Below are 9559 nucleotides of genomic sequence, written 5' to 3'. Positions count from 1 at the left end.
AACTAAATAAAGAATAATTTTTAAATTTTTATTTTATTTTATTTAGTCAATGTTTATTAGAAAAATATAGAGACAAAAAATTAACACAATAAAATATTTGTCTAATATTAATAAGGGAAATTCCCATTAGTACACTTGTACTATTGGCTTCTGCCAACGATACACTCAATATAAATTGACTTGCCAATAATACACTTATAATGTTGACTTTCTTATTACCATATAATTTCCTATTAAATAGTTTAACTGTAGTTAATCATTGGTTAAAAAAAAGTAAAATAATGAAAACATAACTCTTTAAAGTTCTAAAAACATCAGCGTTCCTCTTTTCTTCCGTTCTTCTTCCTCTGTCATCTAAAAACCTAAACAAAACTTTATACAGTCTGCGCTTATCTCAAATTCTAAACCTTAACAGCAAAATTGTTGGGAAAATATTCAACTTGGCCTCAATTATTGAATCAGTTTTGGTGGGCAATTTTGCTGCCACTTTGGTCGAGTGTAGTGAAGCAATCATTGACGGTGGAACAAGGTATGTTAATTACTTATTTTGATTCAGTAATTCTATCAAATTTGGTTAATTTTTTGTAACTTTGCACCGTATGTGTATTAATTTCAAATTGTAACTTGGTTTCAGATTGTTAATTAGGCTTTGCAATTTGTCTCTCTGTTTAAGCCTTGTTAAATTATTGAATTGTGATTTTATAGTTTGTCATTTTATTAAAATAAATAGGATGTATGCATCATATCTAAAGGAAGTGACGACTGATTTAGCAATTACGTTTTCTAATTCCATTTATGACACTTTTGATTTAGAATTATTTGCTACTTGTGCTATTGATATTCTGCCATTTTTTTTGTCCAGTGGCAAGTTAATCAAATTTATGATGGTTTGCTCCTACATTAACAATTATGAATACAGGATTGGTACAGTGGTACCAAACTATCGTAATTATGAATACATTAGCAATTATAAATACAACAAGGTGAACTAAGAACAAGTGTACTAATGGGAATTTCCCATAAAATATTAATATATGACAAACATTAGGCAGCTTCTTAATTTCATTAATTTAAATAGGTAAAAATTATAAGCATAACCTAAGGGGGGAGCGACACTTTATTTTTAACTTCAACTGCAGTTAAATATTTAATGGAATGATTTATGGTAATAAGGAAGTCAATACCTTAAGTGTACTAATGGGAATGTAATTAAAAATAAGTGTATCGTTGGCAGAAGCCAATAGTATAAGTGTACTAATGGGAATTTCCCTATTAATAAAGACACAAAGTATGTCAATGTCCTTATTGGTCATTTTACATATTAAACAGCTAACAACTATCAGCTAATTTACCAAATACTTTTACACAAACAGCTAATGCAACCAGCTAGTCAAATCAGCTAATGTAAACAACTAACCGCTAACAACTAGTCAAACCAGCTATTAGCTAACAACTCCTAACCAAACAGGGCTAAAGGTATAATTTGTTCAATAAGACAACAATAATTTTAAAGCACTAAAAAATAGGTTTTGGATCCTCTAGAGTTCTAAAATAACTCTACAATGTAGAGTTAGAACATATCAACCATTAAATGAAAAATCAATGATTCATATATTATCTTTTCGAAATTCCCCTTATTTTTTCCTAGTTAACTTATATCCTTACATTGTCCCAAATAAAAAAATGCTTTTAGGTTCCCGTCCAATAAAAAAAATTGGAAAAAAAAAAAGAAAGCTTATGATGCACTTTTGAACTAAACATCAAAATAACACCTTTAGAAATCGAAATGAATCGAGTATTGTGAGAAGTACCCTTTTGGTTTCTTTTAAATAAATCATTTGGACCAACTGACTTGTAAATGCATCATTTGACTGTTGAATTGTTTATAATTTTCTATTCGTAAAAAATTTATTAAAACTGACATTATAAAAATATACATTGTGGGTTTTGGGACTAATCCAATATCATTTTACATTGTATTTGACTTTTATCTCTATTATATAAGCCAACAGCTGAGGGGCTTTTTCGTAACATAACTTTTCGTGTCCCTCATGTAAAATACAAAAATACCCTCAAACCATTTACTTTCAACCCTTCGGGTAAAACACTGGATTCCCTAAAATCCTTACCTCCGCCGCTTCACTCTCACACAATCACACACAGGCACACAGCTCTCTTTCTCTCTCCTAGGTAAATCACTCTCATCTTTCTCTCTCCTCCCTTCCCTCAAAGATCTCAAATATTCAATTCTCTCTCATCTTCGATCTAATTTTCTGGTAATTTATACAATCAATTCTTCTTTTCTAATTTCTTTTGCAGCAATTTTGTTACATGTCGACGGCGTAAACGGAACAAAGGGCGGCGATTATGGCGACGAGGTGTCGGCGGCTTAGGAGAGAGTGAAAGAGGAGGACCTCTGTAACACATCCTGTCATCTGGGTACCATTCAAATTATTCTTTCCAATTTTTTCTTATTGCGATTTTTGCTATCTGGGGTTTTTGTTTTGTTTTTATTGTTTATTGTTTAGCTGTGTTATTTCTTCAATATGATTTTCCCAGCAATTGTTTTTGATGGGTATTTTGCATTTGGCTCCATTTCGAATTTGATTAGGGAAAGGTGCGACAGAATTTGTATAAATAGCAATTATGTTGGTTCCATTTCAACATTTGTACGAAATAACAATGTTTTCGTTCCCTTTTGAATTTGAATTTGATTGGGAATTCGTTCCCTTTTTAAATCAATCTCAATAATATTTTTATTGGGAATTAATTTTTGATATTTTCCCAACAAGAGATATATAAGTCAATCTCAATAATATATGACGTTTCAATCATTAATTCCCTACTAATGCAATCTCAATAATAATATATGACGTTTCAATTTTTTTTCAAGGTCTTTGGCTTATCCTTAATTTGATTGTGGGGCTTTAATCCCTAATAAGTCATATATGTTAAATCTCAATATATTGTTTGCTTTCCAGAGTGATAAAATAATATAGATTGATTTATATATTCAATCATTATATTGATGCTAAATCAATCAAATTATAACGTTTCAATTTATATAATATATGACTTCAATCATTAATTCCCAATCTATTTGAACCAGCATAGAAAAGGGTTTTTCCCAGTATTTTTAAGGGATGTTCTGGGTGTTAATTTCCTGGGTTTTTCAAATAATTTGTTTTTGAATTTTTGGGTTTTTATAAATATGGTTTACTACTTTCTTTTTATGTGTGTTCAAGGTCTTTTCTGAATTTTTTTTAATGTTATTTTGTTACTAAATATTGATGAAATTGACATGACTTAACCACATTTTGGTTGTTGTGGGTTAATTAATTGTCTATAATACCTTTGATTAACGATAAATTTTTCTCCCTTCCTCATACCAAAAATAAATAGGAAACATTGTCTACAATACCTTTGATTAACGATAAATTTTCTTAGGTACAATGGAGGACCTCCACTGCCTAGGAAGCTGATTTCTTAGGGTTGCTATTAACAAAAAGTTCAACGTTGAAGTTTATCCTCTATCCCTAAAGCTAACAGATTCCAGGGACAATCGTCAATCTGAAGTGTCAATAAGAAGGTACTAAATCATTAACTATATATATGTATTGATTGTGCTGTTTTATTTTTGCAATTTTTTGGGTGTAATCATGCTAATTTTATTAATATATTCATATGCTGGTGAATACATGCGAGGATGCAAGTTTAACATTGCAATAAACCGGGGTTTGATGTAGTGCTGATTATGGTCATTATTTTCATTATTTTTACTGATCTAGATGCTATAATTGGAAATCTTTTGAGTTTTGAGTAATGGCCTTTGATGAAAATGCAAAGAAGTAGAACTGCAGGAGTAGCTTAAATTGGTAAAAGAATTTGATTCTTTTTGGGGAGTAACTGGATTTGGCACTGATAATTATTTTGGTGTATATTTCCATTTTGCAGTGGTCTCAGAATGTTGGTATGCTTTTCAGTATTGATTTACCCCAATTATCGGTTACATGATTGATGGCCCTTATGGAGTATTTGGTAATTGGAAGTTATTACTTGACTATGTTGCTTAAATTTCAGTTTCACAAATTTAAACTGCCATGTTTCATTTGATGTTATCTTGGACTTCTTTGACTGCTTCGTGCAACTTTATGTCTTTGTCCTGTTTGCTTGCTTGCATTCTGATAAGTTCTACTTTTCTTTGGATCTATCAAGTATTAACCAGTTAAAACATAATATATCTTTTTTGTTTTTATTTTGCAACTATTATCTACTTCTGATTTTAAGAATTTATCTTTGTGTTCAGGCTTCTATACTTGAGCTTTATGAGAAAGTGCGTGCACTTAAAGGGCTGCCACAAGAGAAGGTGTGGATTGCTTTATGGGATTGTTTGCCTTTTCTAAACATAGAAGTTTTTCTTCTATTGTCTGATTTCTCATATTTTTAATGTGAACAGTTCCAAGTATGGGACTACTTCAATGAGAGGAAGCAATGTATATTAATTCCATCAGACAAGACTTTGGAGGATGCTTACCTTCAAATGGACCAACATGTTATTAGTGCTTTCTTTCTCTACTTTTTTTTTTTTTCCTAAAAGGCTTTCTTTCTCTACTTTGTACAACCTAATAATAGGAATGATATATATTTTACCCAAAAAAATAGGAATTATGTATAATTTTTTTTTTTTATTTTGTTAACAAATTTTGTGGCATATTATTTTTGGTGATTAGTTACAATAAAATAAAGTTCTGATATTATCTCGCACGCATCGCGTGCATATAAGACTAGTATAATAAAAGAAAAGGAAAAGTCAAAATAAGGCATTTAAGAAGAACCGAAGGAAGTATTGATTTGTCCAAAGCTCCAAACAGATGGTGTAAATTGGATTCACGGTACGCAGTCAAATTTGAAAGAATGCAATTAAGAAATTGAAGTTATGAGCAACACTCAACCTAAAACAACCATCATTTCATTCCACTATCGGCGCCAGGCCACTAGCTAAAGATTGTGTATTTTTTGTTTTTTCTTAAAGGGACAAAGTTATAGCTGGGTTGCTAAATTAGGAGTATACGTACGAAGATGACATTGCTAAAAAAGCGTTCTAAATTCTAATGTTAGAGATGTTTATTTTGATGATTAGGAAATCAATCATATCTATAAAGAAGCAAATAGAATGATGGACTGGATTGCGAACGTCGGACAGTTGATAGCAATATAATGTATATAGACACTTATAATAATCTATAGTTACTTTTTATTCTCTGTAGTGATTAATTAGGGGTGACCCTCGAACGGAAAGACTCCTAATATATTTTCTCCTTACCTCTCATAAAAAAAAAATTGCTAAAAATGTACTACGTATACGTTGTACAAAGTATATAGAGCACTTGAAAATCAACAAAGGTCACTAACACAACACTCCATAAGACCCTAATTTATTCACTTTATTTTCACTTATCTCGGGAGAATTCAGACAGGTTAAATAAATGCATACTACATAAGCATAATGATTGATAAGAGTTACTGCGTAGTACGTACCAAGTAGTACATTTTATAACTAAGTTATAATAAGTTCAATTAAGTGTATGGATAAGTTCAGAAAAAGTTGAGATGAGTAATAATCACGTAGGTAAATATCAATAGAATGCACCTTAATGGCCTAATACATAAACATGTCGGCGCAGTGACTTCCCATGGGTTTAATTCACTGCGGCACGTACCCCACATGTACAATTATTGGTACGTACGCTTAATGTGATGAGTCCAATGATGTATCTACTTCCTCTGTTTCTTATTAAATGCATTATATTGACTTTTCACGATACTTATTTACTAACTTTGACCATATTTTTTCTAATTTTTCATAAAAATAAATTTTGTAAGTTTTAATTGTTATTGGGTTCATCTCAATAATTTTTAAAATATTTTTTTTATAATTATGTAATCAAATATATTGCTTGATGGTCAAATTTAGTAAATAAATAATATAAAAAATCAACATAACACATTTATTACGAGAAGGAAGAAACACGTGTATACAAAGTTAATTAGGGGGTTGGTTAGGCTATAGTTTGATGGGTTCGTTTTTTCGCATATCTGATATGTGTGGAAACACACATATCAACTAAAAGACAAATAGCTAAAAGACAAAAAAGGAAGTACCATTCATGTAAAAAAAGTACCATTCTGTAAAAATAAAGTACCATTTTGTAAAAAAAAGTACCATTTGTGTTAGAAAAGTACCATTTAATTATTTTTTTTGTCCTTTTTCCTATTTTGTCTTTTGTTCTGATATGTATTTCCCCATACATATCTGATATGTATTTGTACTTCCTCATAGTTTGATATCAGCAAGCTGGATTGTATAAAATCCATGTATATTTTAATATTTACATGGCACTATATGCTCATTTTAGAGAAACTTTTGTGTGAGACCGCCTCACAGGAAAGACCGCCTTGTTGGCAGTCTTGCTGGCAGCCCCGTTGGCAGCCATGTTGGCGCATGTGCTGACGTCATGTTGACGTCAGCATGTAAAAAAAATTAATTTTTTTTTTTTTGAATTTTTTTTTTTTTGAATTTTTTTTTTTTTTTTGAATTTTTTTTTTTTGAATTTTTTTCTCAGGCTTAACTAATTGGACTTCAGGCTTAACTAATTAGACTTCAAGCTTAACTAATTAGATTTCAGACTTAACTAATTGGATTTCAGGCTTAAATTATTATTTTTTCTAATTTTTTTTCGAAATTAAATTTTTTAAATTTTTTGGGTACTAACTAAATTAGTGTAAAACATAACTAAAAGTAATAAAATCATAACTAATTGAATAACAAAATAGTTAAGGTATAAAAACAAATAATTAAATTTATGAGTCGAATAGTTATTAATTTTAAACACTTATTATTAACTAAAACTCATAAAATTTTAACTAGTTAGTTGCAATGCTTAACTAATTGATTTCATTGCTTAACTAATTGGTTTCAGTGCTTAACTAATTGGTTCATTGCTTAACTATTTGGTTTCGTTGCATAACTATTTGGTTTCGTTGCATAACTATTTGGTTTCGTTGCTTAACTAATTGAATATCAAACTTAACTAATTAGTTCCAGTGGTTAACTTAATTAAAATCCAGGGCATAACTAATTGCTTCCAGTGCTTCACTAATTCGCTTCAGTACTTCACTAATTGATTCAGTGTTTAACTAATATGTTACATTACTTAACTGGTTTATTACATTGTTTAACTATTTGATTCTGAAGCTTAACTTATTAGTTTCATTTTTTAACTAATTGATTCAATTGCTTAACTAATTGGTTTCAATGCTTAAAATTTTGTATCTTAACTAAAACTCTGAAATTCGTTATCTGAAATTCAAAAATACAAAACTTAAACTCAAAAAATCTTAACTAAAACCAAGAAAATCGTAACTTAAACTCGTGAAATCATAACTAAAACTCGAAAAAACGTAACAAAGGCCTGATTTGAAACTAAAACATACATAACTAAAACTCAAAAAACCTTAACTAAAACCAAGTAAATTGTAACTAAAACTTAAAAATTCTTAACTAAAACATAGTAAATCAGAAATTTTAACTTAAACTTGAAAATTCGTAACTAAAACTCAGAAAATATTAACTAAATTTCAGAAAATCTTAACTAATCAGAAATCTTAACTAAACCTCGAAAATATAATCTTAACTAAAACAAGATTATTCTTAACTAAAATGAAATAATTCTTAACTAAAATGAAATAATTGTAACTAAAACAACAATATTCTTAACTAAAAGAAAATAACTTATAACTAAAAGAAGCATTCTTAACTGAAACGAAATTAACTAAACCATCAACATTCTTAACTAAAACAAAATAAATTATAACTAAAAGAACCATATTCTTAACTGAAACAAAAGACCTAAAACTAATTAAATAACAACAACCAATTGCTCCTTCGCGACACCGCAAGGCTTCTGCAGCTTACCACACCAACAACACGAACAACACCGAGCACCAGCAAGCAGATCGTCGAGATCGCCTAGACCACGAGCCGCACCGAAAAGCCACCTCTGCTCGCGACAACTCTCCTCCGTCCTTCGCCGCTCAATCTCTCTCCGCCTAAGCGCCACCGCAGCTTTCCGTCGAGATTACCTAAACCACACAACAAATCAATCAAATACACAAACCTAAATTTTAAAATCAAAAAAATTGAAAAATAAAAAACTTAAGGAACAGATCTAGCGGTGGATGCTCCCTCACACCTTCGATCAACAAAATTAATCAAATACATAAACTAAAATCAACAAAATTAATATAAAAAAACCTAAAAAATCAAAAACCTAAATCGATCGAAAAAATCAATCGAACATCGATCAAAAATCCAAGTCAGGATTTCGAAAATCAAAAATCTAAATACGTATGAAGAAAAGAGGTGGAAGAATTACCTTAACCACCACCGTGACCAGGCAACCATTAACGCAACAACGAAATCCTCGCGCAACCATAACCTCGGCAACGACGACGCTAAGATTGTTCAATTCGCTGGAGTTGATCGCGGCGGAGATTCTCTCTCTTGCCTCCGACAACCGTCGTTAATTTCTTCCAGAATTAGGTCTGGAGAGGAGAGAGAGGAGAAGAGTGTTTAAGAGAGAGAAAGGGTGCCGAGTTGAGGGGAGGGGAAGAAATGAATTAGGGTTTGTAAATGGGGAGGAAAATGTGTATATATACTGCTGACGTCAGTATTTTGTCAGCGATTACGTGTCATTATTAGTGCCATCAAGGCGGTCTTTTCTGTAAGACCGCCTTACTTAAAAGTTTGTACTCATTTTATTGGCGATAATCCTGTAGTCCATAACAGAAGAGTGGTGTGTGTTTGATTCATTGTCACGACGCTCATTGTTATAATGTCACATGTCATCGTACAATATATTTAATGAGGTTGTGTTTGATCATTCCGTCGGATCATGGCATCATGCAATGCAAGCTGTAAAGGAAAGCTAGCCAGGTAACAGGTTCATATTTTTGGACACACGTACACTATCAGCCTACACTAAAATTAATCGACGTTAATGTGTACTCCGTACTACGTTATCACTTATTTGTATTTTCCTTATAGTTTATTTGCAAAAAATATGTCACGACACATTACACAGATGGCGTGTTGACGATCACATATATATGTAGCGTCAATGAAAACGGCTAATTCGACCCCCTGTTGTGTACGGGAATGATTTGGCACATCACCTAGCTTGTCAGTAAAGCATGAAAACTGTATCTTATTCTGATGTGCCAAAATCATTATCATGGTTCGAGATAGTGATGATTATTCATCATCTCATATTTGGTGTCCCCATGCAATGACTTTTGAGACCAAATTCAACTGAGACATGGTATCAAGTGTATCAATAGTGAATCGATCAATCGGTGGATCGATTATGTGAGGTTGTGTAAAGCTTACAACGTCTCGTGTTGAAGATAAATAGGACGAGAATCCCAATATTAATCCGACTCATTTAATAAAAGATGTAAGGTTAACAAGCTCAATTATACGAGGAAAAAACATAAACAC

The 9559-nt window shown here is 31.2% G+C and overlaps 1 long non-coding RNA gene across 2 annotated transcripts; it reads left to right on the top strand.

Annotated features, from left to right (window-relative positions):
* Nucleotides 1-271: 271 nt before the first annotated feature.
* On the top strand, nucleotides 272-4786 carry LOC110788548 (uncharacterized). Of its 2 annotated transcripts, XR_002533389.2 has the most exons (6): nucleotides 272-529; nucleotides 2320-2439; nucleotides 3448-3589; nucleotides 3955-4038; nucleotides 4307-4366; nucleotides 4457-4786. It is a non-coding gene; the product is annotated as an uncharacterized lncRNA (long non-coding RNA). The 2 variants fall into 2 exon arrangements; XR_002533390.2 differs by lacking the exon at nucleotides 3955-4038 and having other exon boundaries at nucleotides 281-529; nucleotides 4457-4783.
* The last annotated feature ends 4773 nt before the right edge of the window (nucleotides 4787-9559 follow it).

This window comes from Spinacia oleracea, chromosome 6 (genome assembly GCF_020520425.1).
Source record: "Spinacia oleracea cultivar Varoflay chromosome 6, BTI_SOV_V1, whole genome shotgun sequence".
In the NCBI taxonomy this organism is placed as follows: domain Eukaryota; kingdom Viridiplantae; phylum Streptophyta; class Magnoliopsida; order Caryophyllales; family Amaranthaceae; genus Spinacia; species Spinacia oleracea.
This window is presented reverse-complemented; position numbering and strand designations above follow the sequence as displayed.